Source organism: Caretta caretta, chromosome 2, assembly GCF_965140235.1.
Source record: "Caretta caretta isolate rCarCar2 chromosome 2, rCarCar1.hap1, whole genome shotgun sequence".
NCBI classification, from domain to species: Eukaryota; Metazoa; Chordata; order Testudines; family Cheloniidae; genus Caretta; species Caretta caretta.
The window spans coordinates 30,977,725-30,991,043 of NC_134207.1; positions in this window are offsets into that span (position 1 = coordinate 30,977,725).

Consider the following 13,319-nt stretch of genomic DNA (forward strand, 5'->3'; position numbering starts at 1 on the left):
GCAGTGGTAACTAGGGAGGCTGTGGAATCTCCATCATTGGACATTTTTAAGAGCAGGTGTGATAAACTGAATTACTAGGAAAAAATAAGAGTAAAATATGTATCAATTAACTTATCTCTACTGCGTTTTGAGCACATAATGTGGTATATAATTCTCAATACAATAATGTATAGTGGAGTTCTCAAACAGGGGGTCGGGACACTTCAGGGGGTCGCAAGGTTATTACATGGGGGGTCGCAAGCTGTCAGCCTCCACCCTAAAACCCGCTTTCCCACCCGCATTTATAATGGTGTTATTTATATAAAAAAGTGGTTTTTATTTATAAGGGTGGTTGAACTCGGAGGCTTGCTATGTGAAAGGGATCACCAGTACAAAAGTTTGAGAACCACTGATAGTGGTGATAAATGAAGGGGATGGGGGTGGGAGCTCAGTTTTATGGACAGCCAGTAGCTATAAAATCCCTTATTAGCTGTTCTCTAATTGCCCTACCTGTAAAGTCCCGGATGACTGGAAAAAGGCTAATGTAGTGCCAATCTTTAAAAAAGGGAAGAAGGAGGATCCTGGGAACTACAGGCCAGTCAGCCTCACTTCAGTCCCTGGAAAAATCATGGAGCAGGTCCTCAAAGAATCAATCCTGAAGCACTTGCATGAGAGGAAAGTGATCAGGAACAGCCAGCATGGATTCACCAAGGGAAGGTCATGCCTGACTAATCTAATCGCCTTTTATGATGAGATTACTGGTTCTGTGGATGAAGGGAAAGCAGTGGATGTATTGTTTCTTGATTTTAGCAAAGCTTTTGACACGGTCTCCCACAGTATTCTTGTCAGCAAGTTAAGGAAGTATGGGCTGGATGAATGCACTACAAGGTGGGTAGAAAGCTGGCTAGATTGTCGGGCTCAACGGGTAGTGATCAATGGCTCCATATCTAGTTGGCAGCCGGTATCAAGTGGAGTACCCCAAGGGTCGGTCCTGGGGCTGGTTTTGTTCAATATCTTCATAAATGATCTGGAGGATGGTGTGGATTGCACTCTCAGCAAATTTGCGGATGATACTAAACTGGGAGGAGTGGTAGATACGCTGGAGGGGAGGGATAGGATACAGAGGGACCTAGACAAATTGGAGGATTGGGCCAAAAGAAATCTGATGAGGTTCAATAAGGATAAGTGCAGGGTCCTGCACTTAGGACGGAAGAACCCAATGCACAGCTACAGACTAGGGACCGAATGGCTAGGCAGCAGTTCTGCGGAAAAGGACCTAGGGGTGACAGTGGACGAGAAGCTGGATATGAGTCAGCAGTGTGCCCTTGTTGCCAAGAAGGCCAATGGCATTTTGGGATGTATAAGTAGGGGCATAGCGAGCAGATCGAGGGACGTGATCGTTCCCCTCTATTCGACATTGGTGAGGCCTCATCTGGAGTACTGTGTCCAGTTTTGGGCCCCACACTTCAAGAAGGATGTGGATAAATTGGAGAGAGTCCAGCGAAGGGCAACAAAAATGATTAGGGGACTGGAACACATGAGTTATGAGGAGAGGCTGAGGGAGCTGGGATTGTTTAGCCTGCAGAAGAGAAGAATGAGGGGGGATTTGATAGCTACTTTCAACTACCTGAAAGGGGGTTCCAAAGAGGATGGCTCTAGACTGTTCTCAATGGTAGCAGATGACAGAACGAGGAGTAATGGTCTCAAGTTGCACTGGGGGAGGTTTAGATTGGATATTAGGAAAAACTTTTTCACTAAGAGGGTGGTGAAACACTGGAATGCGTTACCTAGGGAGGTGGTAGAATCTCCTTCCTTAGAGGTTTTTACGGTCAGGCTTGACAAAGCCCTGGCTGGGATAATTTAACTGGGAATTGGTCCTGCTTTGAGCAGGGGGTTGGACTAGATGACCTTCTGGGGTCCCTTCCAACCCTGATATTCTATGATTCTATGATTCTAAAGGGTTAAAAAGTCTCACAGCTATGCATAGGTAAAAGGAAGTAAGTGGGCACCTGGCCAAAAGAGCCAATGGGAAGGCTCAAACTTTTTAAAATGGAGAAAAGACTCCCCTTTTGTCTGTCTGTTATTGTTCTCCCTTGGAGAGGTGGACAGGGCAGCAGCTATGCTGTAAGAAGCTTGGGCCAGGTATGAAAAAATCATCAATATCGTGCCTCGAAACTACTCATTTAAAACCACAGATATATAAGTAGATCAGGAATGTCTAGGAAGATGCAATTAGGTTTACCTCTTTTATGTCTTTATGGCTTGTGGATTCCTTTGTGCTAACCCCAGCTGTTTTTGTTTTGCTTGTAACCTTTAAGTTGGACCTCAAGAAAGCTATTCTTGGTGCTTAATACTTGTAGTTGCTCTTTTAAAATCTAGCAATAGCCTGAGTTCCCAGATGTATTTTCTTTCTTTTTTTTTTAAATAAAATTTACCTTTTTTAAGAACAGAATTAGATGTTTTTGTCTTAAGAGGTTTGTGCACATATTGTTTAATTAGCTTGTGGCAACAGCTGATTTCCTTTTTTTCTTTTTTTTTCTTTCTTTCCAGATGGGGGCGGGGGGTGAAAGGGCTTGAGGGTACCCCACAGGAAGGAATTCCCAAGTGAGCCTTCCTGGGATCTCAAAGGGGTTCTCCACTTGGGTAGTGGCAGCATCTACCAATCCAAGGTCAGAGACAAGCTATAATCTTAGGAGTTTACAAGCCTGGAGTGTCAAGTATTAATTTTTAGAATCCTTGCAGGCCCCCACCTTCTGCATTCAAAGTGCCAGAGTGGGGAATTAGCCTTGACAGCAGGTTAGACAAACACCTGCCAGGAATGGTCTAGATAATTCTTAGTCCTGCCAGGAGTGCAGGGGACTGGACTGGACTAGAAGACCCCTCGAGGTCCCTTTCAGTCCTATGATTCTATGATTACCTCAAGTCCACTTCATCTGTGCCAAGAGGTGTTGCAGAATGTTATATCTTTATATATGGGATTTTTTTGCTTTAATTTAAGCTACATATAATTAAAAGACATATCTCAATATGTTATTGGAACTTTGTGTTCACTTAAATTTCTACTGATATGAATAGTACTAGACTTTTGCTCCTATTTTTGGAGAGGTGAGTTTCTTCAAACTTCCTGATACTAGTTCTAGCTCAAGACAGTAAGAAGGAAAAAGCATAAATTTACCTGAATAAAATTATGTGCAACAAAAAGTATTACAATTTAGACAATTCTAAATTAGGAATTTTAGTTTTAACCTTCTCCATGTCTCCTTTTCCACCTACACATTTAGAATATCAATTCCAGCCACAAAGGGTGTTGTAAGGCTTAATTAATATAAGTAAAGCATTTTTAGATGACCTGTAAATAAAGATTATATAAATACTAAGTACTACTTGATTATATTAAACCACATACTTCTTAAGGATAACTTCACCATGAACTGGAAGACTGCCAGAACAGCTAGCTATTCCAAAGGAAAGTTTGAAAACCCATAACAATTGATAATTGTTGAAAAAAATTAATAGTATTTTCCATGATATCCTAGTAATAAAATTCTTATCAGTCTAGATTGTCCTTCAATTTCTATTTACTCTAGACTGCTCCAGATGTTCTAGGTGCTAATCAAAAGCTCATGATCAGAAGAATGTCTATATTGGGTCAGAACAAAGGTCCATCTAGCCCAGTATCCTGTCTTCCAACTGTGACTAATGCCAGGTGCCCCAGAAGGAATGAACAGAACAGGTAATCAAGTGATCCATCCCCTGTTGCCCAGTCCCAGCTTCTTGCAAACACAGGCAGATAACAAAAATGACTTTAGTCAACTGGGGAGAAAATAGCAGGACCCAGCATATTTCTTACTATGAAAGTAATTTGCTTTCTTTGTGCAATTTTCCTGAGGAGTTTCTTTACAAAAGCTAGAGAGGTTGAAGGTGGGCAAAAATGTTGCCCAATTTTTTTGGGGGGGAATGGAGGGGGGAGCAAAAAACTACTACAAGAAGAGAACAGCATTATCTCCTGCAAATGTAAACAAACTTGTTTGTTGAGCAGTTTAGCTGTACAAAAAGTAGGACTGAGTGGACTTGCAGACTGTAAAATTTTACATTGTTTTATTTTTAATGCAGTTTTTTGTACATAATTCTACATTGGTAAGTTCAACTTTCATGATAAAAAGATTTCACTACAATACTTGTATTAGGTGAATTGAAAAATACTATTTCTTTGGTTTTACTACAGTGCAAATATTTGTAATCAAAAACAAATATAAAGTGAGTACTGTACTGTATTCTGTATTGTAATTTAAATCAATATATTTGAAAATGTAGAAAACATCCACACATATTGAAATAAATGGTATTCTATTATTGTTTAACAGTGTGATTAATCATTCAATCAATCACGATTATTTTTTTTAATCGCTTGACAGCCTAGATTTAAGTCAAAACGTTTTGTTTGACCCAAAATTATTTTTTTTCGGAATTGCCAGTGAACAAATAAATATTTTAGGTCTACCAGAGGAGGTACGTAAGTGAAACTTTTTGTTGATTTCCATTCCAATTCATTTTTTCAGAAGAAACTATTTGATTTTTTCTCACAAACAGTGAGTCAAGCTTAGTAATTCAGGTTGAGGACACAGAAAAAATATAACAACAACAACAACAAAAAACCCACAAAAGATCTCTGCAACACTGAAATGTACAAAATGTGACTTGGCATACAGAAGAAAAAGTGTCCCATCATTTATTGATTACTCCCCTAGATATAACATTCCCTTAACCATAATAAATATATATGATTACTAATAACTGAGCAAAAGCATATGGACTTCAATTTGGCCATTAATGCTGTCTCTCCAACAGATAAGAAGTAGTGATTACACTGTGGTAGAAATAGCCTTCAGGAAACTTTTTTCAAATTTTCTAAAAGGTTCAGTTTGGGGGTAAAGCTCCAGTAGTTTTTTGTTGAATCTGAACTGGTTTACTCAAGCTAATTTCAATTTTGCCTTTATTTTAATACAACAGAATGTTAACTTTTCCATTTATTCACATTACAATTAGCTGGAAAAATGTCAACATTTCAAAAAAAAATTGCAGGAGGAAAATTTATGAAAAATTCTGTTTCAGGAGACCCAAAAATGGAATTTTTTTTGGCTTGCTCCCCAAGTAGCTGAGTCCCCAAGCTTTCAGGTAGTTTGGGAGTCCCAGCTCTGTGACAGTTCACAAGGCAGTCAGCTGGGAACCCTGGGAGTCTGCTAGCCTGCCAGGTGGGCAACCAGGGAGCCTCATGGCCTGCCTGTCCACCAGCTGACTGGTAAGAAAGTAGCCAAAAGTTTCAATGCAATCAGCATCTTCCTGTTGAACATTTCAGTTCTGTTGAATCTGCATTTTCTGATGGAACACAGTTCTGTCAGAAAGTTCTCAGCCAGCTCTAATTCACATACAAGACTTGTTCTATGAATAACCATTAGAAAAACACGTTTTTCATTGAGATGTGAAGAGAAGCAACAGGAAAAGGGCACTGAAAGACCTTACATCAAGAAAAGGTAGGGTTCATATATTTTAAAGGTAGAAAGGACCATTAGATCATCCAGTCTCACTTCCTTTCTATACATAAGCCATAGAATTTCATCCATTTACTCCTGTACTGAGCCAAAAAAAACTTGTTCAAGGATTTGTTTAAAAACTGAAAGTACCAAGTTAAAATATCTCAAAAGTGAGACAGTGACGTCTTTAAGCCCCATATAGGGTGCAGTGACCAACCTAAAAACTCTCTTATTCTCTTCCTCTCCCATTCTCCTTCTTCCCTGCCATATTAACTTCTGAGGAGAAATTTAACTGAGACAGTTAAATACAAGGTGATGGGAGGATCTGGGGAAGCAAGCAAGAAAAGAGAAGCAGCTGAGAAAGCTGATGAGGAGGTATAGAGAGCTCTCTGTGTACTATGGGGAAAATGTGGCTTCCTTATTGCTAACACTAACTGACATCGGTAACTGGGTGAGATGGATAAGATTTGCTGGAGGGAAGGAAGAACTACTATAACAAGGTATTAGGGTTCTATTATTGCCACACTCGAGTCCTCGTACCTCGGTTTGACAGAAGGCGCTTGGTGCAGTGTGTAGAGCTGAGAACAGAAAATATGCATATGTATGTACTATTGCCAGCAAAAAATGAGAGACTGTTAAATTGTATGCAATCGGGAATTCTTTACTGATTGTAACAGGTCCTCCTGGTGTTAATGGCATGTTACTGGGGTATCAAGTTTTATAGCACTGGCTATGATCATATGGCTTGGCCCAAGAAAATAAAGGCCAGTTCATTCTCTGCACTTTTACGTGTCATACCCTTATTACATCCATGGTCAGATTATGTCTTACATAGAGCAAATACTTTTACTTTCAAGTACAATGATGCCCCTTAATGACAGTCACACTGAAGCAGATAGTTTTATATAGGAAACAGAATTTAGTAAACCCTTTAGAATAGAAGGATGCGAGACCCTAGTATGCTGCATACATTTATAATTCCCAGACAAGGTATGTCAGTCTGTTCTTTGTATCCTCCCCTTTAACAGTTGTCTTTTACTTATCTCACTGGTCTCTCCCAGATTCCATCAAAAGAGCAGGTACTACCTTAAAGAAACCTCATGACCACCTCCTCTCCCCCACAAGCTGGATCAGAGATTAAAGGGAACAAAATGATTTCACTTAAATGGCCTTGAAAATGACATATATAGAAGCCACCTCCCATTCACCTGTCAACTCAGTTGCCCATGAAGATTGTATACCAACTGATGGCAAACAACTAGCTTCTTGGGTCTACTCTGGGAAGAATTTGGTATGATCTGACTCTTTGTCCCACTGTAGATGTGATCTGTTCTGGTCTCACTAGCAAATGGGTATCCAACCTAAGCCTAATGAGGTTACTGTGGCTGTGGCTGCTCTAATACACTGAATATATACTAATTAGCTGGGGCAGATAATATATATCCCAGGATGTCAGTAAATCATTTTACTGTTCAAATGGCAATTATTTCTGAAATGGTATATAGAACTGGGGAGGCCCCTGAGGATGGGACCAAAGCAAAAACAGTACTCACTTTAAAAAAAGTAAAATAATGAATAGCATCCTTAGCGATGGGAGTCATGTAAATCTAGCATCAATCCTTCATAAAGTAGAACAGACATTGAGTGATTCAAAAATACTAGGTGAAGTCCATTCATTCACTATAGTTATAATTTCTTTTTGAGAAATACATCTGGCTCAACTTCTTTCTAAAGCATGATGCTTATTCCTCAGTTTCAATTTCCTGTAAATTCTTACAGAATTTTTATAGAGTGTAATGAAATCCTGTATGAAAATATCTGAAGGACTATAGACAAAGTGTAATGATAAATGGCAGTGTATCAAATTGGAGGGAGTTGCCCTTGGGGCTTTACAGTGGCAGGTGTTAGGTTTATTCTTATTTAACATTATCATTAATTATCTGGAAGCAGAAGATAAACAGAACATTAATTTAATGAACAGATTATCCTAAATTGGGAGGTGTTGTAAATACTAGAGAAGCTTAAGGACATATGAAAATATTAGCAGGATACAACAAAATGAGCTTCAAACAAATAAAGCTGAAAGATCTTGAGAAAAATAATCAGAAACACAAGTATTTATTCAGAGTAAAACCCTCAGTGCAGTAGTGCTGGTAAGTGACCTAGGGATTATTAGAGACAGTAAATTAGACAGGAGGTTACTGTCACACTGTCTGGAGTGGATCACAACCATAAGTGCCAACCTCAGAGCAGACTGTCAAAAAGCAGGGTACAAACCCCAAACTGGTTGTATGTTCTGTAATTAGATTTCATCAACCCGGTAACAAATGTGAACTCCTAAAACACTATAACAGTCTTACCATGGAGTCAACGGCAGCCCCCTTGGGCATTCCAGTCTGTCTTGCCACCCCGGCAAGATGGACTATGTGATAGATGGTCACTTTACACCAAAAATCACAACAATATTCAGGTTACTCCCAGTCCCAAATGATCAGTCACTTACCCCAGGTCAACTGTACTCAGATCTCAAACCAAAGACAACACCTGTAGCCAATCCTGTAACAAACTAACTAAAGATTTATTAACTAAGAAAATAAATGAGAGTTATTTACAAGATTAAAACAGGAAATCTACACACACACAAATGAGTTACAGTCTTACATTTAAAAAAGGTAATGTAAGCTTCTATAATAAGAAACCCTTTACGACCTTTCGCGCTGATGCATGCCAAGCAGCATATTACTTGCTTATGTTCAGGAATTTTTCCCCCCAGAATCCATACAGAATAAAGAGACCCAGGTTCTCCTTGTCAGAGATTTTTATCCCTTACACCCCAGAATCCAAGTTGATTGGATGAATTCATGTACAACCCCCCATTTATGAAGGGAGAGAAGAATGCAGTCGACAAGCTCTCTGTCCTTTGATGATACAGACTGCCTCATTTGCCTCCAATAGGATATTTTGCGTGCAGGGCGAGCACTTTACCTTAATTAATGCTTCTTTTCCTGTTTTGTGAGTTACAGAATTACAGAGGTTTACAATGTGAACACTCAGCATAACTTTGTACTATGGAATACTGATATTATAAGTAGGATTAATACATGCAGTGTCCTACAAACATTCACTAAAGTCTAAAGATTAAACACATCCTTATAACACTAATATCTATTTTAACTATACAAACCCCAAAGTAAGCTAGACTGGTTTCCAGCTGTGCATTTGTCAGTGTTCAGTGAAGCCCCGGGCCTTGGCATGAGCTGGCACCCGGTCTGCCAACATCACAATTGCAATATGGTATAACAGCAAAATATCAAGCCACTTTTCAGCACCATTTGCAAGCGCTTCACATGACTGACCAGTCTGATGATGATACTTCTCTGTATTTTGTCAGTGAAACCACATATAATGTAAAATAATGATTTAGAGGCTGCATGGAAAGACATAATTAGAGATTAAAATAACTACATACATATGGCTTTGCTAAATAACTGAAGGCAATTCGTGGTCTGCTCATGTGGCAACACATCTGTGCTCTGCCCCTTCCTCTGGGCTTATTGTACATACAATCATGCAGAGTGTATCTAGCCCAAAAACGATTACAAACACCCTAGCATTTGAAGAGTGTAAACACCAAGGAGGAATCGGAATTATTTGTGGAGCCAGGGGTTATAACTGGAAGTGATGGGAAGAATTTTTGCGCTAACAGTAAAAAAAAAAAAATCAAGTATCTATTACAACACAGAATAATTTACCAATGGAACCTGTGGAAACCCCAGTGTTATTTTTTTTAAGTTGATTTGTTAAAGCACAAGAGCCTATTCCTCTGGGGAACAATCCTGCCCTGATTAAAGGATGTTTAATTGGTCCCCTATATGTATTTCTGCTTAAGAAGGGATCCCTGTATTTAGTTCACTCTTCCATAGAGTCATCCTAAAAGTTTAGGAAACAGGTCACATTCCAGAAATTGGGAGAAGGGGTTGTAACATCCCTGTTTAAAAAAAAAAAAAGTGATCAAATTGCTATAATTATAGAATCAAAGATTCACATATTCTAAGGCCAGAAGCAACAATTGTGATCATCTAGTCAAACCTCCTGTATAGCACAGGACCTAGAACTGACAAAATCATTCCTAGAGAATGATTTTTTTTTTAAATCTTGATTTAAAAATTGTCAACGATGGAGAATCCATCACAGTCCTTGGTAAATTGTTCCAGTGGTTAATTACTCTCACCATGAACATTTTACACCTTTATTTACAGTCTGAGTTTGCCTAGTTTCAACTTCCAGTGATTGGATTTTGTTATATGTAGGTACCTATAGGGGAATAATGCTGCTGTCCATCCCAGGGAAGATGTTTGCAATCATACTCCTGTGAACAGACTGAAATACAGTCTCAATCCAAAGGTCAGAGACATTCCAAATGGTGTCCGTACAGGTTGATCTACAATCCCTACTATATATGCTCTGTGCAATGTTACTGAGAAACTACTAGATTGACAAAAGGAAGTTAACATTGTGTTTGTAGACTCTGCAGCCACTTTTGACTCAGTGCATCAATCAGCACTAGGGATAGTTCTACACCAGTATGGGATAACGAAGACTTTGTGTGAATAGTGGAGGAACTATACCCTGACATATTTAACTGTGTGAGGGTCAATGCTTGTATTACAGACTGGTTTTAGTAAAATCAAAGTATGCCAGGGATTCATTCTCTCACCTATATTATTTAATGTTCTAATAGATTTTCTGATGACAAAGCTGTTTCAGGCCAAAGTAGGTGTGAAATTGAAAGATTTGTCTTTACAGGATTTTGAATATGTGAATGATATTGCCTTACTTGGCGAGACTATAGACCGACTACAGCAATGGTCCTTTATGGGATTTAAGATAAAACCAAAGTTGAGCATGCCTCCCACAAATTGGAAATGAATGACCTGCCAACACTCTATCTAGATGGCAATGATATTGAATGTGTGAATAATTTTATCTATCTGGGTAGTCAATTGACAGTAGGAGGTTCTATAACCAGAGAAGTCTCAGACAGGTTGAGCATCAATGCCTTTTCAGCCTTTACAAAGGCCTCTGTTACGAGTATCCATCATGACAGTGATGATTACTCTGTTGTACGGAGCAAAAACATGGTTGCTGGGCCTAAATCCCCCCATGCTGACTCGTGCCAAGGGAAGACTTGCAAGGGACCATTCAAGATGGAAGTCCTTCTAAGCAGCATCACAGCTACACAATAGCCATGTGATTCTGCTGCTGCAAATGTCTGTGACAGTATGAAATTGGAGTGAGGAATACTGTGTTCAGAGTCTAATAGATGACTGCTCTTGCTGGTGGTCAGTTGAATTTCCTGCTGGCAATAAGCAGTATATTTTCTTGTGATAATGTGGATTTCTGGATTGTCAATTAATGGATGAAGTGCATTCTATCACTAAGAACCCTTCTTTGGCTGTCAGGTCACAAATGATTGCTGTAGGGCAGCCCATGCTCTGGTCACTCAGGGAACAGAAAAGGAGTACTTGTGGCACCTTAGAGACTAACCAATTTATTTGAGCATGAGCTTTCGTGAGCTACAGCTCACTTCATCGGATGCATACCGTGGAAACTGCAGTAGACATTATATACACACAGAGAATATGAAACAATACCCCCTCCCACCCCACTGTCCTGCTGGTAATAGCTTATCTAAAGTGATCATCAAGTTGGGCCATTTCCAGCACAAATCCAGGTTTTCTCACCCTCCGCCCCCCCCACACACACACACACAAACTCACTCTCCTGCTGGTAATAGCCCATCCAAAGTGACCACTCTCTTCACAATGTGTATGGTAATCAAGGCGGGTCATTTCCAGCACAAATCCAGGTTCTCTCACTCCCTCACCCCCCTCCAAAAAACCACACACACAAACTCACTCTCCTGCTGGTAATAGCTTATCAAAAGTGACCACTCTCTTCACAATGTGTATGATAATCAAGGTGGGCCATTTCCAGCACAAATCCAGATTTTCTCACCCCCTCACCCCCATACACACACAAACTCACTCTCCTGCTGGTAACAGCTTATCTAAAGTGATCATTAAGTTGGGGGGCGGAGGGTGAGAAAACCTGGATTTGTGCTGGAAATGGCCCAACTTAATGATCACTTTAGATAAGCTATTACCAGCAGGAGAATGAGTTTGTGTGTGTATGGGGGTGGGGGTGGGGGGTGAGAAAACCTGGATTTGTGCTGGAAATGGCCCACCTTGATTATCATACACATTGTGAAGAGAGTGGTCACTTTGGATGGGCTATTACCAGCAAGAGAGTGAGTTTGTGGGGGAGGGGGGGCGGAGGGTGAGAAAACCTGGATTTGTGCTGGAAATGGCCCAACTTGATGATCACTTTAGATAAGCTATTACCAGCAGGACAGTGTGGTGGGAGGGGGTATTGTTTCATGGTCTCTGTGTGTATATAATGTCTACTGCAGTTTCCACGGTATGCATCCGATGAAGTGAGCTGTAGCTCACGAAAGCTCATGCTCAAATAAATTGGTTAGTCTCTAAGGTGCCACAAGTACTACTTTTCTTTTTGCAAAGACAGACTAACACGGCTGTTACTCTGAAATCTGGGAACAGAACACTTCATCCAGTGGCCAGTATATTTGTCTTCTACCAGACATCCAACTGGTCTGGGTCCGTCACACCAGGAATATGGTTTGGTCAACCAGCTTTACTGGAACCCTATTGTGCAGCACAGAAACATCATTAGACTCTTGAAAATGTTTTTTATTTTGGCTGTAATAGGCAGTTATTAACCCTTATTTGTAAGCCATGTTTCCTCAACCTCAAAGAATAAGTCAGCAAAGGGAGTTATGGATTAGAGGTGCCATTCACTAATTATTTCTTAAATTATAATATATCACCCTGGAGGACAGGCATCGGAACTAGTTTATTTTTTAAACAGATATAAAATAATTGTTGCTTTTGTCTCATGTCCAGCATAAAACAAGGCAAATCAATTGGAAGTTTTTGGTTTTTTTTAAAAGGATGGAATAGAAAGAAAGGAATTGATTGAATTCATTTGTCACTAATGCAAAATAAACAAGAGCAACAATGAGGAAGGCACTGTTCTTTTTAGTACCAGGCTGCTTTAATTGCTTCTGAGCATTGCAGATACATTGAGGAATAACACACCTGCTGCGCATCTGGACTTACCAAAGTACTTCCTATCATTCCATTTACTCCAGTGGAGAAGAAATTCAAGAACAATGGCACAGCAGGTACAGGGGAGAGGAGGACCAACAGGAAAAGGGTTCAGTATGTGAAAAACATGTTTAACTGGATCATGGGGAGGGTTCATAGCTCTACCAGTTCCAGCAGAGTGACTAACTCTGTCAAAAAGGATAAATTGCTGGTGCAAGTAAGTGCTGTGTAGACAGGGCTTTCACAGATTACATTTGTGAAACCAGAAACAATACAATAGCTGTAGAGAAAACTAAGTCCATTAGGAGATAATATACCCGACCTTTTGCTATTGATGAAACATATGTACAGCGTATGCCTAAACAATGAAATTCTACCCCTCCTTTTCTGATGAAATTATATTAGTTAACAATACTGTTTTATTATAAAATAGTATTACTTTTATTTGTTATTAAATCTTTATGTCTCTATACATAATGTGCCACAAAAGTCTAATTATTTCAGAATCATCCAGGCAAAACTGAAAATTAACAAGGCTCCTAAAGTAAAGATAAGTGGAAAATGAACAGGATTTAAAGTTTACAATTGTATGGTCAACATCTTGACTGCTGTGGGTCCATCA